The sequence below is a fragment of the Teleopsis dalmanni genome, chromosome 1 (assembly GCF_002237135.1).
Source record: "Teleopsis dalmanni isolate 2A chromosome 1, ASM223713v2, whole genome shotgun sequence".
Classification (NCBI taxonomy): domain Eukaryota; kingdom Metazoa; phylum Arthropoda; class Insecta; order Diptera; family Diopsidae; genus Teleopsis; species Teleopsis dalmanni.
Genome location: NC_051846.1, coordinates 199957403 through 199982037, shown reverse-complemented (window position 1 = coordinate 199982037; position 24635 = coordinate 199957403).

The following is a 24635-nucleotide window of genomic DNA, read 5'->3' as shown; positions in this document are numbered from 1 at the left end:
ATTATTTTTAATAAGTCGATGAAAAAAGAAGTGCTCCAGCTAGAAAGGAAAATGCGGTAGAGGATGTCCACATCTTCGGTGGAAAGACTAGGTGACCAACGATTTGCAAGCGCTCAGTACTACTAACTTGCGACAGCAAGCAACTAATCGGGCTGACTGGCGGAGGGTACTCGATGTGGCCAAGGACGACTCACGTCTGTAATGGCCAACTAATTAAGTAAGTAAGTAAGTAAGTAAGTAAGTAAGTAAATAAATCTCTTATTTTATTACTTTTAAAATGTTTCAAAAATTATGTTATAATTGTTTCAGAATTGGAAACCATTGCTTTGGGTAATCCTATATTTTGTTAAATGTAAACTAAACTTTGAGCGATAAATTAAAAATTTAGAAATATAGACGATAGAATAAAGAGAATGACGCAGATATAGTTTTAGTAATATTAATTTATGTTAGATCGTGATCCTGATGAAGACTTTCAAGGAGGGTTGAAATATAGAGTATAATAAAAAATATTGAACGTTGAATTATTTAACAAAAAAGGGACCTATAGCCGAATTAAAAAATATATAAAAACCATTATAAAATTAAGAAACTTTTTTCTCTTTATTTATCAAGTTCAACATTCATTAAACTTTAAATTTAAGATATAGTTTCAGTTTATTTATAAATAACTTATTAGAGAAAGTTAATCATTATACCATAAATCATATATTATATTTGTATATTCAAAACAAATATATTAACTAAAGTAAATAATAAATAACCTTAAGCTCAATTCTATGTTTAGTAACCAAACATTCTTTTTGAATGTTTGCATATGAAATACGATTTCGGGGAAATTTATGAGTTCAACAGGTTATAACTTTCGATATCAGCAGAAAGAAGCCTAAAGTTAAATATTTAAAAATAACTCATTTAATCAAATGATAAGGAAAACATTTTTCAATAGGTTAAATATTTGCTCAAATGGCCTATTTTACTATTAAAGAAAGTTCCATTTATTGTTTAATTACGATAAGATAATGATTATTTGGTGTTGCAACACAAAACACGTCATTTATACGTTATTGCCTCTTTGCCTCAAAGCAAACCTTTTTTGGAAGCACCTTTGAATTTGTAGATAATTTTAGGGTAATGTCAATAACAATTTGATGTTAAAAATCGATTGCTAAATAAGAAATGAAAAGTGATGTATATACAATATAATAGATGGCTAATATCAAACAGATTCACACATGATCATCGTCTGAGAGTCTTATAGGAAAATGTTTTTTTTTTTCATTTTTTGGAATTTTGAGCTGCAGGTAAATTTTTAATTAGATTTCGTCATGATAAAATGATAGCTTAGAGAAGAAACACAAATATATACAAATATATATGTATATAAAAAAGTTCAATATAAACAAAAAAATATATTTTAACTATTTAAATTGTCACTTAGTTGTTGTAATTTTGATCAATTTAAAATGTCTTTGACTAATGACTCACAGGAAATAGCTTCACAGTCTAAGTGGCATGTGGTATGTATTGTATGTAGAGCTTCTTACCTGAAATGAAAATAAAAATTTATTTTAATAATTTTTTTTTAAAATATATATAAAAATAAATAATATTTTTGTTTAAAAACATATGTAATAATAAATTTAACCAGAAAAATGATAAAATCGTTTATTGATTGACCTCAGTTTATTAATACGAATAGGAATCATATATAGACCATATAGACATTTGCCTTAGTACTAATTTTAGCTTTAATTTTAATTTTATATACTTTAACAATATCGTATAAAGACATCAGTTTTGTACTCTGACATAAGTATCAAAAATCAAACTTGTTAAAGAGCGTTCGAATCTGCGGCCCCAATTACCTAAGCCAATTATCTACAGCGATAAAATGCTACTTAATACTAAGTTATTCACCTACATATATATATTTTTATATATAAATATGTAAATACTGTGTATAGTAACAAAGACATATACATATATTGTATTTTATAATTATTATTTGTCAGTTTTAAGTTCAACTTTTTGCTCATAAACATCTATTTAAACTTTGATTCAATAAAAATATTAAGTAGATATATCTGCCACTATATATATAATATGATTATTTAGGAAAGGATTTATAGCTTTGTTTTAGTTACTAATTTTTAAAGTTATTTGTTAATGTTTATGTACTATATAGGTATAATATTTTAAAAATACTCTCACTTCTACTCTTATTAAATGAATACTTTCTTTTGAATCATGCTTTAAAGAAATCTATTTAACATGTAATTGATCCAGTTAGAGGTAACCATACGTAATTCGACTGCATGCAAATTTAATCTAGACGCACATACATAAACATAGATTTTCATTACTGGTACAATTGCCGCCCTCCCAAAGACATTGAGCCGCTCACGTGAGTGACAAATCCACTTAAGCGTAACACGACCTGACAAAAGTACTAAAGTGAAAAAATTTGCTTGAAAAAAAGGTAAATATAAACCACAACAACTTTGGCTGTACAGCTGAAAACGACGCTCATGGAAGTGGAATAAAAATAATGAAGCCAGAAAAGCGGTCATGCAAACCTTATGATGCGCAAGAAGAAATCGAGAAGGAATGCTATGGTCGGTGCTACTAACTTCAATATTATTGGGTTTATATATTTCAATCATTTGCAAGCGCAGATTTGAGCTCTTTTGATGAGAAAAAGATATTAAGGTAATAATGGGTCAGACATTTCAGTGATACCCAAAAGTTTCTTTAAAAATAACAAAGATAAGAAAACACAGTCTGCTAAACTGAAGCAAGTTTCGGAACTTAATGTCTTATTCATGATATCACTTCGGGCAATTATCTATGTTCAAGCGTACTTTGGTGCATGAGGCTGTCACTTCAACCTAACCTTACTTAATATCTGAACTTCAAGATATTGTAGAATTATATTTTACTACCTCTTCTTCTTTAATTGTTTATTCAAAATTGAATGTTATACAAACATATAAATTACAATATGTTAGAAATAATATTTTAGTAGTTCTTTCTGTCTCTAGCAGTATGTACCAAATCTACAACCGTTTTTAACCAAATCCAGTGACGAATGTGCCCCCACCAGTTTTCTTCCCATCTTCCCGCGTTTTAAGAGATTTAGAAAACTGATACTTTGCTTCAAGCTCAAAGAAATTCGGTTTAAAAATGGAATGCTGAGTTCTATATATTAAAAGTAAAATTCCATTAAACCGTAACACTAACTAAAAGTGTAGCTCAATTATGGTGAATAACCTTCGGTTTTGTCCTTTTAAAGTTAAAGAAACCGAAAACTTCAACTGTAAACATCAGTGATTTGTAACATATAATTAGTGTGAGTAAAAGTCTAAGCAAATGAGCACAAGAAGATACATTCCAACGAGAAAAAAAAAACAAAACGAACTGCAAATGATAAAAACCACCCACTGATATTTGATATGAGTACGTTTGGTAGGCAATCAAGTTGAATGGTTTTAGTTGAGTGGACAAACGCAATTTGAAGAATTTATTACCTTAAGTAGTTGGACGAATTACAACAAATATAAATACATACTAACATTTAGTTAGTTAATTTTGTAAAAGAGAAGTAAAAATGAAAATCCCTAAGTGAATGTGTAAAATGATGCGGTCTGCTTCTTGATAGATGTAAAGACCACAACTTTAGCTGAGTTTAGTGACCCCAATCAGTGTAAAAATTATTCTTTTATTCTGGCAATGGCTAGTTTTATTGCTTCCTTTAACATTTTATTTTGTTGGTGTTAGTAAACACCATATTTCACAAGCATTACAACAAATTTAAAACATTTTTTAATATTTAACATAAATGCAGTACAATTAGCAATTGAGGCAATTAGCCTTAAAACTCTGTTTTTGTACAACTTTATATTTTAGCATTTATTTTTTGTATGTAATGTGACAGCATTAAAATTAATCATTATATTCTTTCGTTTATTAGTAACGCAAAAAAAAAAATTGTTAACATTTTTGAGGTTTCTTTCTAAAGCAAAAAATTTAAAAATAAAATAAAAAAATAAAAAACTATCAGATACAATTAACTGCACAGCTGAAATATTACAGCAGTAATCATGAAAATGAATCTTATTTTGCTTGATAAATTTCATATTTTCTTTTCTACATTTATCTGCAGGTATTTGACCCAAAGACCTTAAAAGCAAAAACTGAAAACTGAAAACTGCAAACTCTTCGTGTAAAAGTAGCAGAATTTGTAAGAGTAGACAATAGCTTTCATGTAACGTCGCACTGGAATTAAATGCGCCCCAAATGCAAGTAATGAGCTTAAAATTGTATTTCGTACTTAACTTAAAGCAAATCATCAGCAGTAAAATAAAAAAAATTATTTTTTTTATAATATTATTTTTATTTTTATTTTATTTTATTTTATTTATAAATGTAAAAAGGAAAATACTACAGTGATTTGAAAAATGACATGCGCTGGCCTGAAGTCACTAAGTCAAGTCAAAGTAAGCCAATTAAGTATTTCAAATTCAGTAATTCAGTAAAGCCAAAACACAAACTATTAATATAGTATTTCATATTATAATGCAATTCATTATAATTTGTGTATAATATACATTCATGATATATATATAGATATATGTATATATAAATGATTTAGTTTGTTAGTCAAATGCAGTGGAGAGCAACAGGTTTCATTGTTTAATTAATAAACGGAAATTACAAAATAAATCTTTGCTAATTTTGCTCGACAGTCAAAGCTTAACTAAAATATATAAAAATAAATAACAAAACTTTGAGATTGTCACAGATTAAGATAATTAGTTAAATTGAAAAATGAAACTTGCTAATATTACACACAAAAATTAATTTGTTATAATATTTTATGTAAATACTTTGTGTTACGAGTTTTAGTACCGAATCGATATTTACAGTAATTTAAAAAAAAAAACTGCAATTTTTATTACAAACAAAAAATACGAGTAAATCAGATCATCACGTAAAACAATTATTTTATCGTATGTATTATATATTTAGTATAAAGTAACTAAAGGCTCAGAGTGCTAAATTCTAATCCTAAACAAATCAGCAGTTACAATAATAATAATAATAAGAAATAAGTGCAGCAGTAACAACACTAATTATAGTAACAATATACATATTATTACCGGATTAGGAGAATAAAACCTAGAGATATAAAAGAATTAATTTCACCTTAAAAAACTGTAGCAAAAAAACTTTGAACTGTTATAGTAATTATCAGATATAATCTCCATTACTGTGGAATACATATACCAATTAAAATTATAAAATTAATAATAGAGTATTATTATTGTAAAACAAGAAATATAAAATCTGGTAATAGTTATTTAGTTTTAATTATCTATAATTCATTATTTAATTATTTAGAATATTTAGACTTGAGGAATCTAGTTAAATATAATAATAATACACTATTAAAAATGATTTGATAATTGCATAATAATTTAAATAAATCAATTTTAGTTTTGTAGATGTAAAATCAATCAAATATATCATCATAATAAGCAAAGGCAAATGACAACCAAGACTATAATAATTTTTTTCGTTCATAAGAATAATACTTATGAAATATTCAAAGAGCTCAGTTAAAAATACTGAGTACAACCACTGGTGCTCCATGGTATATCCAAAAATAAAGTATCAACCGAGATCTACAAATTCTCTTACTTAAAGCTGAATTTGACAATATAAGGAAAAAATGCAATAAAAAGTTGACAGAACATGTTAACCCCTTAGTTAGGAATCTCCCACTTTTATCCACTACTTCCTATCTAAAAAGAGCTGTGCGTACAGCCATTATTTAAAACTCAATAGGTACAAGTAAAAACTTCACTCTTTTCCTTGTGATCTTATAAAGTTCTATTGATTTCTTAATGAACCACCTATTGATTTAGGTGACGCGCCTAATATAAGGTTTACTTATTTTATTTTATATTACACAATGTATATTACACAATAAAAATTTTATTATTAAGTAATTAGTGACAAGATTTTAAAATTTATTGTTAATCTCATTGTAAGAGAAGATACAATAAATAAATGTATACGTATTTAAAAAAAAAAACAAAAACTAAGAAAGATCTACTATAACATCAATTGGTAAAATTCACAAAAATATAACATAGAAAAATCTAATATAGAGCTTTCTTCCTGCTTCATAATGTTGGATAATCAACGTTTTTTTCCACATGAATCAATATAAAAATATTTAATCAATTCTATTAACGAAATGGCTATGTGGGTTCTAAGACGACCATAGAGAACACGGTTACGAATATTTAGTTTGAAATTCTTAAAATCCAGAAAAAAATTTATTTAAAAACCACTTTAAAAATATAGTTTATTAAAAGATATAGTAGTGCTCTAAAAGTTTTATAGCGTATTTAAAGCATTAACCAACAAAACCGTACACTAGAGATATTCTGTAGAGATCCTATGATTCGATAGAAGTTAAAGGTAATGCTGATTATAAAGATAGTAATGAAGTTAGAGATATATTCATACTTTGATTATTTACAAGGTAAAATAAGATAACCGAGAGGAAACATTGCTGAATTTGATCGATCCTAATGTGATACTAATTAAACCAAATAATTAAATTGAAATTATTTTTACTTATAATGTAGCTTTTAAATTAAAAATTTGCTACCAAACCTCAGATATGGATAAACCCATTAAATAAATATAAGCTCGAATTAAAAGTACAATATATATAATGATATAATTCAAAGTACTGCCACTATCTCGCAATGGTAACATATTTTCTCTGTTTTCCTTAATTAAACCAAAGTATATATGAATAATACAATATGATAAGATTCAATAAATCTCTTTGTTAAAAAAGTATATACAAATTTCAACAAAAAATTCACACTTGAATTTTTTGACTATAGTTTTATGTGATCATTTTACATTTAATAGTAACTACTTTCAGTTTCTGGAGTAAATTACACCACTTTCTTTCTATTTGCTAAGAAATTTAATTACAGTTTGTTGTTTGACAAAGTGTAAAAAATTCAAAATAACAATTGTTAAGCTGAACAAAATTACATTAAGTGTAACTTAGATATATATATATATAGTAAGTATTACATTAAATAACTTTATAATGAGAAAAAAACTTGTACTCAAACAAAATTTCATTTTGGTTAAATTAACAGCCATAAAATGAAATAAAAAAAGTTGATCTTTGTTGATAAGCTCTGGTATCTTAAGCTAGTGAATCAACTTATGGAATAAAACTTCCCATGTAAAATTGTATTTTAATTTTACCAAACCATGCAGCAGTCCCATAATAATTGTAATACGAAATATATAACAAAAATATTAAACAGAAATATTAAATATGTAACACTATGTTAAATAAAAATATACAATATAAATATTTATCTTGTGGGATTTTTTATTTAATATGTTTTTATTATTAACAAATCTTATCATGACTTCATGACTTCATACCCGTTAATACTAGTGCAATTCGGTTGAAATAATTAAGTGCTAATTATTAAAATTTTAGTATTTCATACAAAGCAATATACAATATATAATTTCAAATTAAAATTATAAATGTATAATATATAATTTTATTATAATTTCGTTTTATAAGAATATTTAAATTACAATTTAAATTATAAAGTATATGCAAAAACCGACAGGCTGCCCTACTGAGCACTATCTAATCTCAGGGTTATCACTAACCGCACAGGGAGGTACGCAGATCTTAGATCAGTCATTGAATAATCACGAATCTTATGAGGAATACACAAATTAGTCAGTGAGTTGGGTGGGACTCTGCAGAAACCCCCCAGCTATCAAAGAGTCAAAGTGCTCAGAGACACGAACTCGGAAAAGGCTCAACATAATAATTATATTAATATTTCTAAGAATTTGAAAACCAAATAAACTTAGAAATAGTTTTCTAAGTATTTGTTAGTTTGTTGGAAAATAAGTGTTATTTATAATAAGGATTAGAGAAAATTTTGAATTGGTATTTTATAAAAAACTAAGAGAAATAAAAACATGGTTATACAAAATTAATCGGGATCCAATGATCGCGAATAACTACGTCAATGTACGAACGTACGCAACAATATAATAATTTATGAAAATTTTATTTGACCCTGAAAGAAATGAAGAAGTAAATAGCAAAGAGTGGTATTTAAAATATAAATATTTAAACATATATTATTTTAAGAACAAGCGTCTTTAAGATGTATGGTAAAAATATTAAAATAGCTAAACATCCGCTATTTATATATATATTTATACTTAATGAATATTGTAAATAATTTTATTACCTTTATACCTATTTAAGGTACAAACTAATAGCCTAAAAATGTTTACATAGCTTAAACAAAATTCTTTACGACAACCTAAACAGTAAACTATTGTGTTTGATAACTATCCTTTCAAAACTATCATGACAGTAAAATGTATTTTAAACACCCAAACTAAACATCCTTGAATCTAAATCCATGACTAACAACAACTATCCTTTGTCATCTAAAAAAACAAATATTAAAATAAACATAGTACACACAGGCAATCCGAATCCAACCCCTGGTTTTAAGAAACATATTAAGTTAATTTTAAGAATTTTGTATCTTAGTAGTAAAATTACTCAGCATGTACATTATTATTTTTTGTTCAATGAAATGTATCTCTGAACTAAAATAATGAGCGCACAATTCATATTTCTCAATTAATTGATAGCTGGAAAAGTCTGGACATTATGTATACTTTTAATAATATGAAAATAATAAAATATTGCAAGTATTGTAAAACAATAGAGTAGACGATGTGTAATAAACAGAGAAGTACCCAATAGAGCCAGACTTGAGAGAATCATTGCGGTCTTATGCGTTAAACGATGTGTAATATACAGAGAAGTACCCAATAGAGCCAGACTTGAGAGAATCATTGCGGTCTTATGCGCCACTAGGGAAAAGGAAATGATATGATATTGTATCCAAAGCAATAAGAAACTGAATAAAAATGGGATTTATAGGCAAGTAATATTAGACATAATAACAAACTAGATACATAGGGTTCATATTCTGCGTTATTGAGCATAGGAATAAGGAATTTAAAAGGCCCAATCTTATACAATAGTATAATTGTTCGAAAGGTAAGATTCAAATGACAACAGTTTTTGAGCTTGTCATTTATTTCTAAAAGTATCTTTTTAGGTATTAATATGTAGTTCAAATGTTATTTGAAAATTTCAATATCTAAAAATATAATCTACATTTTTATTTTGATTGATTTCAAAACGATATAAAAAAAATTTAATATATATTTTACGGACCAATGCTGAGGATCGGCAGAAGTGCACAGACTGATCGTTGAGTAACTCTATTGTAGAAAACTTGTGGTACCTCGCCCTATACGAGGTATATATTTAACTGAGTTTATTAACGGTAAAACTCTGATCAAGAAATATTTTAAATAATTTTCATTGAGCTCCGGAAATCTCATTTCTTATAATAATTTTCAAACTAAATTGTTTTTATTGCTTTATTGAAAACCTGCGGGATCTTAAAGAGGTTTATGCATTCGAAAAGAATACACAAAGCAAAATGAATTGAAAAATTTTAAATAAAATAAAATAAAATAAAAGGAGAAGGAAAAAGAACCTGTTTTGAATTTCCAAGTAATTTCGGTTATTTATATAAGCAGCAAACGACGAAACCCTTTTCAAACAAATGTGTATCTTTGAAACGCTCTTATTAAAAAAATTCGTATCTTTATTATAATTGTCAAGTGAAGTTATTGAGTGCACAAGAAGAAAACACCCTTTTCCGTTTCAGAATTTTGAAAAGTGTCAGGGGATCTTATTTTTTTCTCCTTGTCGCTACTATGAAGAGAAAAAAAGTGAACAATATTTCTAGAAAACATTTTCTCAATCTAAGATCGCTGCAGATACAAATTCAAAAGACGTTATAACTTACATGAATCTAAACATATATACTAACGAGTGTACAGTACGAGTATAAGAGTACAATAAAAGAGTGTAAATTGCTGTTTGTGGTACACGTACGAGTATGGCATAATAATTGCAGTCAGTTAAGGATAATAATAGTACAAAATAAATTATAAGTCCATACTTTATGTGTTGAATATGAATCAGTTTGAAGAAACAAAAACAATAATAATAATAGACCACAAACAATGATAATCACGGCTCATTTGTTGGTTGTCAAGTCTTGTTTCTTTGATAGTCAATAAAACGCAAACAAAAAGTTTCAATAGATTCTTTAGCCTTTCATAGATGTTTGTTAACGTATTAACGAGCAGTGAAAAAATATCTCACAAACAGTTCGCTATTATTTTAAGAATCTACAAACTTCAACGTATAATCATGCATGTGTCTTATGCGGGACAATAAATAAACCCATAAATCTATTGCGTGTGCGGTTTTGATTCACAACAGGATACACAAAAGAATTATTAAAACTGATTACAATAAAATTGGTTTATTAAGTGATAGAGAAAACCAATGAATACTAAAGAAAAATACATCCATTCTAAGAATTTAAAGTGAAATGTTCACACATTTACGGAAAACGCAATAAACTTTTAAAACGCAATTGGGTAGATCCTATGGAAGGAGTTCTTTAATAATGATTTCACTACTTATAATTATTCAAATTTTTTGTAGCTCACACCTTATATTGGCAACAGTTTTGCGAATATCAAATTTCGAGAGTTTCAATGTCTCTGATTTATCTGTGTATACCAGCTACTTCACAAATACATATAAAAAATAATCCAGAGAAGAGAGATCACATGATCGTCTGCACTGATTTACAGAATAGTTCTGTAACGTGGAATTGTGCACTCATCCATATTCGTCTTATTGAATCTAAATCTATTATACAGTCGTGCCATTTTATTGGAGTACGAAAAAAACTCATTAAGCATGGGCGTTTAGGACTTTCCATTAATCTTAACGTTTCAGCTGGTAGCATAACTAGAAAAATAGGAACAACGATTCCACTGTTCTATATAGCACATCAATTAATTAAAGTTTAAACAGCAGAACTTACTGAATTTAAATCAGCTGTAAATTGTCGCAATGATTGTCTGTAGAAACAGTGTAATATTGGGACGCAGCAACAAAATACATTTTTAATATATAACTTATTGTTATTTAGTTGTCTTTCTTGATAAAATGGACAAAACCAACTTAAAAATGCATCTCTAAAAAACATCAATTATATTTGAATTAATTTGAGCACTGACTGTACGTCTGAAAACCACCGCGGGTTTAGCATGTTCCCGTGGTAAGGCATACCTATGGTAGGAGTCGAAAAAAATTCAGTAAACATCACCTAATACTATTTGAAGTATATATGGTAGTGAGTGAGTTTCACTTGTCCTACCCGACCGTAGGTGTAAATCTGGTAACACTGAGGTCAGGGTACACAGCTTTGGCTATCTGAATAAATAGTGATTTGCCACTTTTAATGGAAGTATCATGGTGCTTGTGATTAAAAAGCAAAGTTATGCGAGTGGAATGTTTGTATTTATGTACTTCGATTCGATGTGGAGTTGTATTCTCCGATCGGGTGTTGTAAAGCAAAGACAAGCAGAAATGTTAGATAGACCTCCCTTCGTCCAAGGGGGGAAACTATATCCAAACACAAACCAATATTATTACGACAGATAGTTACTTTAAAAAATTATTGACTCTGCATAACTGAGTGAAGTTAAAGAATTTGTTTTGAAATTGTTGCAATTTTCTAGCGTAAATCTGTTCATATCAAAAAAGCATATAATTAATTGTTACAACGGTTGGTACTAGCAAGAGTGTTGTCAACTTAAAAATCAACACTTATTTTAGAAGAGATCTCATAAAATTTATTTATAGGGATTTATAAAACATCTTTACAATAAATCTACAAGACACTCAGCTCAAATATAAATGCTTATTTAATTTGCTAATTTCTTCAGCTCAGTTATATATCAGTTTACATTAAGAGTTAACTTCAACCATATATTTTATACAATTTTAACTCAAATTTTATGACAAATAATTTATTTACAAAATAAGTAGGTAAGAGGTGTTAAAATAATCACAAAAAGTGGTCAATAACGTTTAACATTAATAATGAATTTTTTTTTGATGCGATTTCCTGCACTTGAATTTTTTTAAAAATAATAATAAAATACTTAATAAAAAATAAAAATTAAAAACAAATAAAGATTGTATGTGTACAAATTAAAAAATAAAAAAAATCAAATAAACTCAGTCAGAATGAAATACCAATTTTGGTAAGCGTTTATAAGTATTTCAGTCAGTTTTATTGTCTCTCTGTCAACTGTGCTGAGTCACTTGATGTCAATTCATTGCTACCAAATTTGAAATCAGCGACATTGCAGGCGTTTATTCAAATTGAATTTAAAATATAAATAAAAATAAAAATTACTTTATCCAAGATACAAAAAAACAAATATATAAAAATGAAAATGTTTCTCTGTTTAGTTTACAACATTTACTGCATTTGACTTGCAGCAGATACAACGTGACTGCAGCTGCATTTGAAAGCGATATTTTGCGTATGTTGACCCTTTTTCTTTGTTGTGTTTACATCAGTGCTTACATTGTAAGATACAGGTCGAAATTTTACTTTAAAATCAAAATTACAAAAAGTTACAAAAAATTAAAAAAAATTTTAAGTTCAGACAAAGCCAAGCTTGAACTTTTGGTTCAAATTAATTTTGTTAATTATTTTTTTACAATTATATATACAAAAATTTACAATGTACAATTTGTAATTAATTTTACAACATAGTAAATACAAAATTTTTAAGTGAAAAAAATAATTTTTATTATTATTTAAAGTATGATTGCACTTAAAAAACAACCAATTTTATTATCTTTAACAAATAAAAGCAAAAATGCCTAAACTGAAAGTGAAGTTTATGAATAATAGTTAGTGTGCATTACAGATCTAGGCCACACAAGTAGTTTCAGCTTAATACGATATTGCCAACATATATAGTATAAGTATTATTTTTACATATTGCACTTAGATACATGGAGTTTTGACCCGCTTAAGTTTTTAGATAAAAAATCACTCACACGTGTAAAAAATTGTTTATCTTTGCTTTTGGCATAATTTTTTTTCACAATGTCAAAGAAAACGCAAATTTTTCAAGGCCAAAAAATGGGCGCTACGCGTATTTAAAAAAATACAAAAAAAGATAAAATCCACACCCACCTGCACAACCTGTGGTTTCACTGATATGGAACGGTTTAAAAAAAAACGAATCCAAAAAAACTCAGAGTAGAGAAAAACCAAAAAATTACAAGTCACAAAACTTTAAGAAAACCATGCAAGCGTATCTAAAAGGTAAAATTCCAAAAAAAATGTAAACAAACTTTTATTTTATTTTCCTTACATACTATTAATTAAATATTTTTAAACAATTTGTTTAGTAGAAATAAAAATTTTTATAGACAAAAATTTGTTCAAAATTGAAATTTTGCGCGGTTACAGCTCAACCGATAAATATTTCATCCATCAATGAATCATTCAACTATTTATTTATAGGTTGTTTTTTTTTTAAATAGACAAGTATATATAAATACTTACTGTATTATAATATTTTAAGACATTTAAATAGATTTTAATTTAAATTTTTAAAATATTTTTAAAAATTCAGGTAAAGAAATTTTTTATAGATGGAATATATATCTAAATTAAATAAAATTAAAACACTGGAAAGGATCTTGTTTAATAGATATAATAGAATAGAATAGAAAGCAACGGAAGTATTTCGTTTCACCGAACCGGTGTACTGCAGCCCTTTTCTGGTACATCTGAGTAAACAAAAAACATTTAGCTTTTAGAGAGTCGAAAATAACCGTACGTGTTGAGATAGTCACTATTAAACAGAGATAGAAAATCCCGAGCTAGTATTCTTCTAATCGGTCAAGGTCGGTCATCTGATTCTAAGCAGAGCTTATATTATATTTCCTGAGACAAAACTATCTAGTTGGGATGGTAATTTTGATTGTAGTGACCCATCAAATAAACTATCAACAACATTAGTTCCATACAACTGAGCAAGGACGCACCAACCACAGCAATAAGACGAATTAAGCCTAGCACCAATAGCAACTTTTTTTGTTTATCAAAGTTTATGTTGAAGTCACTAAAACCACCTCTTAGGAATGAATAGGAAACTTCATTTTAATAATCAAGAGAGAGATGTGAATATATAGGCTTTACAAAGTTTATAAAAACCCACAACACTTATTTAACAAAAAAACAAAATTAATATAAAGAGATAACCTTTTTCTTTTTATATAAAATGAAGCACACGGAGCAATGCTATTAATGTATAAATCACAGTTCTAATACATTATAATTACAAAAAATAACAACTAACAATTAAAACATACTAATAATAATTACAATAAATATATAATAGTAAGAATAAATAAATAATAATTATAACAATCTTAGCGTGAAGAACAGAAAGCTGATCTACAGCCAGATAATTAGACCAGCGCTACTTTATGGGTGTGTCGCATATAGCAAAGCTGCCGACTCTACTATCCAAAAGCTACAAGTTGCTCATAGTCAGGCTCTCCGAAGGCTCTTCAAAGTACCATGGTACATCCGCACAAATGACATGCTAAGAGACCTTAGAATAGATCCGGTCAAAAAATACATAAGGGACAGAGCTTTGAAGCTATATGCGAAATCCGACAGGCTGCCCTACTTAGCACTATCTAATCTCAGAGTAATCACTAACCGCACGGGGCGGTACACAGATCTTAAATTAATATTGAATAATCACGAAGGTTGTCAGAAATACTCAAATTAGTCAGTGAGATGGGTGGGACTCTACTGAATCCCCCCAGCTATTATATAGTAAAAGTGCCCAGACGCACTAACGCGGAAAAATCTTAACATAATAATATAACAAATAAATATAGAAAAATATATAAATAAATAAAAATATATAAATATAAAAAAATATTTAAAAATATATAAATATATAAAAATATATAAATATATAAAAAAATTGCTACTATATTTATTACATCCTGTACTTCAATTAGAAATATTAAGTCTCTTTTCATATAAAATATAAAATGATTAGAGTGTAGATATTCAGAAAATATCTACAAGTTTGTTTTTTAAGTCTTTTGTTTTTGAGTTCTTTTCTCAAAAATTGATATGTTGAATTTTTTTTTTTTTATTATTCTAACATTTTATAAAATTAAATTTCAATTTAATTTGACCCAAATTGGAACAACTGAAAATTATTCAAAATTTTCTTTTATTAATTCGTGACTTTGCTGCATCAAATTAAAACAATTTGAAAACATTTTCCAATTTCTAATTTAAAGTGCATTTTAATTACATTATAATTTTATACTACAAATACCGCCCACATCATTAATTACCTTCTCAAGCGTAAAAGCCCATAAAGAAAATTACGTGTCTAAAAGATATTTTACGAGAACAAACAAAAACAACCGCGTTAATTGAAGTGCTAAAATACGCATGCGCTCACAGCCTTGTCTACTGGTATTTTCGTTCGATCGGGGCAACATAAAAGTCTATTGTAGGAGTACTCAGAAATTTTTGAATCATTTTTTAGTTAAGGCGTATAGCATACAGCGTTCTATGTCGCTGTCAGTCTTTGATTCTTAACATAAAGTAAGACTTTAAGAATTTTCTTTCAACAGCAACTGACAGTTTGAAAAACAACTAAAATGAACGCCTCAGCAACAGTGATTGAATGGTAGGATACTTAAAATTCCATTTGCATGCGATAAACCCTCTTTTTAGATAAGTTCGCATTTGATTTAAATAACGTGCCAGGCTTTGATTGGTATTTTGAACACGTATTTGAACTTGAAGCATGCATGCACGCAACTGAAAATGGCGGCATAAAACTTAAAACTGATATTCATAATAGATCGCAGAATAAATTACTTTCTTAAGATTAATAATATTTGTTTTTATACGTAGGAATAGGCTAATGTGTTATATCTGGATGTAAACTGTCAGTTAATGTATTATGCTTTTATATTAAGTAGAATATTATAATCAATAATAAATTTTAATACAGCCAGCCCATCCTTAAATATGCTTCAAAATTTTTCATACCAAATTTTACTGTTGCGCAAAAAACATAAATTTTACTTAAAAATATCTGTGATGTGCCCTTTTTCCGTATTGCGCATACCTCCGCTTAACCCAGAAAGATGCTAAAAAATGTCAGAACTATAACACAGCTACACAACCTTTGCGGATACAGATACAGCTGTATCGCTGTAGTGTTTATACAGCGTTAATAACACAGACAAAAAAAAATAATAATAAAATAAGTAAAGCAGAAAAAAGAAACCTTTCGTTATGTTATCACGACCTCAAAAACCGAAAATTTCAAGCTTCCCAAGCTTACCTCAATCAAAGAAGTAAACAAATTTCAGCGGCATAAAATTCTTCAATGCATTGACGGATTTAAAACAAACAAATAATTTTGAGATTAATATATAATTAAATATTAAATGCAATATTGGAGTATTTTAAAATAGTTGTTTCTACGACAGTTTAGGTTAGGTTGAAAAAAGACTTAATTCTACAAAATAACAAAAGTATCTTTTGTAGTAAAAGTAGTTAGGACTTGGACGCACGAAAGTTCTAGCAGGAAAGTTCTAAAGTCTAGTGAGTTGATCAACTAATATGCTAAACGAAATGTTGCAATAACCTAAGAGAACTTAGAGATATATGAGATATACATAAAGGATAGAGTCCAGAAATTATTTAAGAAAACTGATAGGCTTATCAACACCGCGTTATCGAATCTCAGATGGCTTACAGGCTCGTCGGGGTGATATGCAGATCTGAGGTCAATTATTGCTTAGTCTGATGAAGCGATAAACAATAATCCAGTCAAAGCGTAGAGAGGGGTTATGAAGAAACCTCGCAGTTAATAGAGTAAAACTGCTCAAGTGCACTGACTCAACTAGCCTCAACATAATACAATATATATGAGATAATAAGAAATTATCAACCAGTTGAATTACTAAAAACAGGTCTATTACAAAAAACTTAAATACTATATCCACTATTTGTATATATCTACATATAATATACTACCTACATATATAATATAAGTTTTTGTAGATAATATACATCTATTCTTTGTCTATTTCTTTGAAATTAACTATTTAATAATTTTTTTATAAAATCAGAGAATATGGAACGCATACGAATTAAGCATAATTGTATATTTTGAAACATTATTTCATCTCGTGAGTGAGATAATAATCACTAAAAAAGAACGAAATTGTTAAAAAAGAATTTTTTACGAATAGGAATTTACATTAAAATTATTATTACTACATATTAAATGAAAATGCATAGAGCATTAGAAAGCAGTAAAAAATCAAGACACATTGTTCTAGACAATATGTCACACAGTTTATAAAAATCTTAATACAGACTTAGCCAACCCACCACGTTTAAAGCTGAAATCTCAAGGAACCACTATATCTATACCTATAACTGTTTGAAATTCAACTCATAATTTTTATCAGATGTCTATTCAACCAATCTGAACTTGTCATGGAGGGAAACCAGAATATGGCTTTAGTAATTGTAGCTTACAGTGAAATTGCAGGTAAAAAAGTAGTAGAATATTCGGAATATGAAGGACTGTCTGCTCCGGACTATCACTTTTTAGATCGTATTTTGTCATTACTATATTGGATATAGCTGTTGATATATACGGTCCATTTATAATTCGCAAATCTCTTCAAGACAAGTTCAGATTGGTTGGATGGTAATCTGAAGAGAATAATGAGCCAAATTTTGCGCTCGCAAAGAGTTACAGTTGCAGCCAAAGGGATTTTTCAGATTTAAATTTTAAACGTGATAGGTTGGTTATATCGGCATTGAGCGAGATATTTAAATTCATATTATTGTATTTAGGAAAGAGGGCTACCTGGTTTCCATGTTAGTTTGGGAGCTATATTAGATTATATTGAGAGGTACACTAGAAGAGAATACTTCAAGTTATTGAGATTTATCTTACAGTCGATCATATCTGCGTCTCGATTTGCTTTAACTGGAGAACTGTTAAGTCATACTTTGTATACAGCAGATAAGTAAATCTGCAAACTTTACAATATGCTTTGCTTTACGATTTTGATTTAATGAAAGCATGATTAAAGTACTGAAATTGCTTCATTATAGGCAATCATAAAACTTATGTAATATTGTTCTTATAAGATATTTTTGAGATATGATGTATCTTTTTTTATTTTAAAAACTAGTAAAAAGAGAGAGAATAGAAGGTTGAACTTGAACTGAAACATATTATTCTTTTCAATTTTTATCTACATAAAGTCGCTTCGATAATAATCTGCTTTTAATATAAATTTTAGAAAGTATTTAAAAACCGTCCCTGAATTACCAAAATACTTCAACAACAAAATTAAGGTAACCGATACAAAAAGATTCTAACCAAATAAAAACCTAAAAAGCAACAAAGTAAGAAATGCGAGACAAAACTATATGAAAAAAGTACAAATTATGCGTTAGTGAAACGTTGGCACACGCGTGTATCTATATGTATCTTTGAGGAATGTTGAAATGATCGAACGTTGAGGTTTCACAAAAAATAAGAAGAAATAGTTACGCACAGAACAAGATATCGTTATGTTAAAACAAATATGGCCTTCAAGGTGAAATATATTTGTTTGCCGATACATTTAGCAGTATTTGGAGTTTTAATTAAGCTAAGAATTTTGCAACAATTATTACGTATTCTTTTAAATGTTTTTTAAATTAATTAACTTCAGTTTCTTAAAGTTTTTTCTTTAAAAAATTTAACAACTTAAAGATTACAACAACATTACAGAGCAACTTCAGTTTGATCCATAACATAATGTATGATGAATCATTGAACGTATAAAGGCGGTTTGGGAGGTGGAGTTTAAATGGAACACCTGGGCAAAGATGATAAATACTTCAACGTATTTTTGAGTTATAAAACAATTTATTTATTTTTTTGTTTATTTATTTATTGTGGAAACAGCTTAAAAAGGTAAACACAATGCTTATGATTGTTATACTCTTGATACACATTTAAGATTAATTTTTAATGTTATACAGAAGTATGATGACTAAATAATTTATACCCAAACATGACAATTATTTTTGCAGACTAATTTATTTACTACAAATTATGATGATGTTATCTGCTACAAATTAACATACACTTCTTAAAGAGAAGAAAAGAGAAATTATGTATGCCTTCTTCATTGCTTTGATGATAATAATTTTGGCTTGGATTTAGAAAAAGAGATCAGGTCATATAACTTAATAATACACAATAAAACTATTTTAATACATTTTTATTTAAGATAATAATGAAGTAATATTTGCTACGTTCTTAAAGTTGAACTGGAAGTGGATAGTGTTTAATTAGCTAGAAAGCTTTTTTGATTTCAGATGTTTTGTAGTTTAGTTAAGAGAGGGAGTATTAGAACTAACTGTATGCACTGATATATGTATCTATATAACTGATTTTAAAACTTGAGATACTATAAAATATCTGGATCTAGATAAACCTGGAGAGTGGCATAACAATTACTCAGTTATCTTATACTTGAACAGTAAAGCGCATGATGTACAGGAATTGCAATGCGAAATTGTGTGAGAATGGATCAAGTTAGAATTTTATTATTTAAACTTATCAGATCATATAACACTTGATTGGCAATACAAGAATTGGTACAATTCCTGTTGGTCCGGTTAAAAATGTAATCATCATATCAAGCTTTGTTTGCAACTAGCAAAAAGTTATAGGACCGGTACAAGGACTGCTAAGAGATATTCTATTCCAGAGTCAACGAAACTTACCTGCTTGGCAGCGAGTTGTTTTATAATATATCTGCATAACTAGTAACCTGTATAAGAATTACCTTTAAAATGCTATTTAAGAAGTTACTATTTCGTCTGCTTGTGTTGATTAAGTTAAACGAAACATGGACATAGGAGGCAATGATTCTCACTAGCATACCTGTTTCTTACTATATTTGTATCCCGAGTAATTTAAATTACAATTAGAGCAAATGTTTCGTTTATACTTGTCGAACAGATGTAAACTTCTGGCGTAACATCAATAGCTGATTGACTGTGAAAAATAAGCTTTCTTCCGTTTAACTGTTTAACGCTGTTATGAACTAATATTGGCTTAAATGGTGTAATATAATCATCTATTTGTTCTTTAACCTAACAAGATATTAACAGTTTGATATTATTCCTATTATTTTAAAATAATTTAATAGTTCTTTGTAAAAAAAAATTGAATGACTCATTTAAGGAAAAATATTTCCGTCGAATTGTTAATTGACTTAACATTTATTAACAAAATTTGTAATGCATTCACTTTTAAAATTCCAGAATCAACTTACAACATATTAAACAACATTAACAAATCACCCCACGCTGCAGTACAACAAAGCGCAGTTTAAATGGTTAGCTTCTACAAATGTGGCTACTCTATGCCACAGTTCTATTAATTAAGCTCTATACTTCCGGTTGGTAGATGCCATAAATAGTATCCACTCTACTGAGTCAAGTGTTGTCATATCAAATAGCGATTTGAATTGAGTGTATGAGTGCTTTTGTTTTAACACATTTAACTATAATTGAACGTCAATAAATCAACTTTTATTTGTGTAATTATTTAATTAAAAAATTAAGTAAATTAAGTTTTTCTTTAAAAAGTGTAGGTTGAAAATATTCAATTTAATTCTATCATAAGCCATATATAGTTGAAATTAATTGGTACCTCAAAGGCCGTAAAAGCAGTTTAGCTTAAATATTTTTTAAAATTTCTCAACTAATGAAAAAGCAATAAATTTTTCAAAATTAGCTACTGTTAGGATCGGACAATATAAGGAAATCTATAAAAAAAAAATAAAAAAACTTATTACAGTAATCCCCCCCTTAACGCGGTACCCTTATAACGCATTTTCATATTAAGCGATTTCAATCTCTCGTATAACACAGGCATTTCTCCATATAACGCGGGGATTTGTACAGTTCGTAATCAGCTTCGCGTACCTTTGCTCGTCTGTGTACGGGGTATACGGGAATAACCGGAACCAATCTACCGCGTTATAGAGAGATTACTGTATTTCTAACTAAAACGTGTTTAATGAAAACTTTAAATTTTATATATAGTATATATCCATAATTTTTAATAATTTTTTTACTTAGAAAAGCTCTATAAACTACGTACGGAGGCCAAGTAAGCGAAGCCAAGTGTAAACAATGAAATTGTGGACTGGACAAAATTGTCACATTAGCTGTTTATGGTTAAGAGCATATATTGCATAAACGTAGCGAAACTGTTAGTGTTTGTGGACTCAAACATAAAAATATTTCATTTTTGGCCATTATTCTGGATTGTGTAGTTGCTCAACATAAACAAATTAATGATTTCGAAAAAAATTTAGTAGAAACGAAATTAAATGGGAACAACGCGAGCATGAAAGCAAACACGTTCCTTAAGCATGTTTGGCATTCGTTCTAATCGGAATTGCGGTTTAACAGACACGATAATTAGTTCGCTCCGTCATATAAACAGCATTGCGTTTTTTTTTTTTGCAATTTTTGTATTTTTATAAAGTTTTTAATAAGTTTGTTTACCTAACATAACTGCAATAAAAAGGTTTAAATATATTTCGTCTTTATCAACAGAACAGAACAAAAGTCCGATAAGATTGAAATCAAATGACTCAGTTTTATTTATCTTAAGAACAATGAAGATAATTTTTGATTTTGTTCTACATATTTACAAGCTTTCAACTTCTAAATTATAGTCTAGTTTCAACTTGATTTGATTTAAATTTTTAAAAAGCACGTACGACAAATTATTATTCAATAGAAAATTACAACACAACAAAAAAATGTCGCAAAATTTAGTTTGCATCGCATATCATGTTCACTTTAGAGTATTTTTTTGAAAAAATTTACTTATTATTCAAACACTTTTAAAAAGATTATTCCTTTATTATTGTATATATGAAGATTTCGTTGTATAAGGAACTATTAGATAATATTCGACTGACTTATTTCCAGAATTCTATATAAGGCATCCATAATGGCCGTCATATTCTACCTGGTAACATCCAAACTGGTATGGGAGTGCATTGACAAGCTGAACATACTCGGCTGAAACAATCAGATACATCTAATATGAACTGCGGGTCATGCTGGCATCCAAGGCAATGAAATGGCAGAGAAACTTGCAAGAAGAGGCGTGGCTTCAAGAATGTCAGGCCTAGAACTATTCTGTAGTCTAGGCAAAGGAACTTTATCCATTCTAATGAACGACGCTGGGGAAAAAGAAAAACAACTGTATTGGGAAAAGCTACCAAGACTATCAGAATCTAAAATGCTTTTAGGGACTTACAACCTAGAACGCTTCAAAAATTGCATAACATAATTAAAAAGTAACTAAAGAATTATTGCGGGATTATTGACCGGTCACTGTAGATTGAATTATCACCTGTCGAAGTTAGGTATTCAATCCAACTCAGACTGTAGATACTGTAGCGAAGAGAGAGAAACTACATACCATGTGCTTGGGAAGAAACATCTAGAAGACTATTTAATGCATCATAAGGACCCAAGACTAGAAAAGATAGGTTCTATATTGTCTTTTATTAAAGAAATCGAAGAATTGGAAAAACACTCTTATCCGACTAAGGGGCACAATAGATCTTTTAGGTCGCAGTGCACAATTCCTACTTTTCAATAATAATAAAGGTATACTTCGTTTTTAAAGCAAAATAAAAAACATTTTCTTTTCGTCATAGACGCGTCACTTTCGGCAAGAAAAAACTAACATTAGAAAGACATTTTCTTTTTTTATTTTAAAAGCAATTATATTAACAAATTTTTATTTTAGCCATCACCAATTATTTTCCGACAATTTCGGGGTTTATCTTTGAAAAGCTTTAGTCCTCTTAAATAGACATATTGAATATTCAGTAAGAGTTATGTTTCGCACTAGAAATGTATCATAGAAAAGATCCTTTTAGACTTACAGCAGTAGTTACTAGCTTTTGTCATATTACAAAGTAGAGGGTATAAATCCCAATCTCTTAGAGTATACTATACCCACTGTCTGTGTTGCAACCACATAGAGAAAAAGGATCTATTTAACATTTTCTCTATATATGCCCTAGATAAACCGGGTTCTTCAACTATCTTGTAGAGCTGAAGATAATTACAATCACGAGTTTTTAGTGTTTTCTAAACCGCACACAATGGATCTTATCATGATATTCAGACCTACAATCACATAATTATTAAGTAACGAAGATGTGGCAATGAAATAGTTTAAAAACGCTATTTGGGTTCATGGAGAGTCAACTATAAGCACGCATATAAGCAAAACTGTAGCTTTATATGGCGGCTACATATCAATCTACTTCTATATAAAAATAGAGTGTTATTATAATAATAGTATTATAATAATTGTAATATTTTTATAGTATTATTATCATAGAATAATAATAATATACCATTATCTTTATAAATATATATTTGTATATCTAAAAAACCGTTATATATTGATGTTGGATATAATTGAGGTAGTTAAGAAGTTACATTAAAGTATCTATTTGTGTGGCATTCACTACATTCAAATCAAAACTGTGTTATAGATCTTTTTCACGTCTATTACAAACAACTTGTGCAACTCATATACCGTCTCTGCATAGTGTATAAAAATAGTTAAAAACTTTTATTATAGTAAGTCTATATATTTAAAACAAACATTAAAATGCTAAGCAACCATTTTTGCAAGCAAAAGCAAAACAAACGCATTAGATTTTAAAAATATATATATTATAGGTATTTTAGCAAAAATTGCTAACAATTTAAATTCTATTTTAGAAATAAGTTTAAAAATAATTTTAACAAACGTAATAAGTTTGAAAATTATAGATTTTCTATATATGGCAGCTTAAGTACGACGATGCCATATTTACATCACCATCACTGTAGGCAATTAAGTATAAATACAATAGGGTTTCAATTATACGATACTGTTCAAACAGAAGGGTGTTCTGGTAGAATTTCCGGTGCATTACACATTAATTGAACGTTTCCCGCAATCACTTACCCCTGCCGAAAAGTTGCATAGAATTTGTTGACAATTGCGTGCTGGAAGGCAATCGTAACAAATTGCATTTGAAGGTGCAAGTGGGGGGTTAGTTTCGACAATGTACGTGTAAAAGCAAAAATCGACTTTACAATAGTTAAAGTTTGTTTATCTTTATCGGTTTTTTAACAACATATGGTTACTATAGTAATCACACGTTTATACCAGTAAGTTTTTCATACGAAAACTTCGAAACGGCTATTTCTATTTATATAAACTTAGTTTCGAAACATAAAAAAATGAGAAGGTTATAATGAATATTAAATATAAAAATAATTCCATCAAATTTCATAAATCAATTGAGTCATAAAACAAACAAAAAATATAGGCAATTTTAATTAAATCCTATTTGTGCAGCTGTACTATTTCTGCCTATA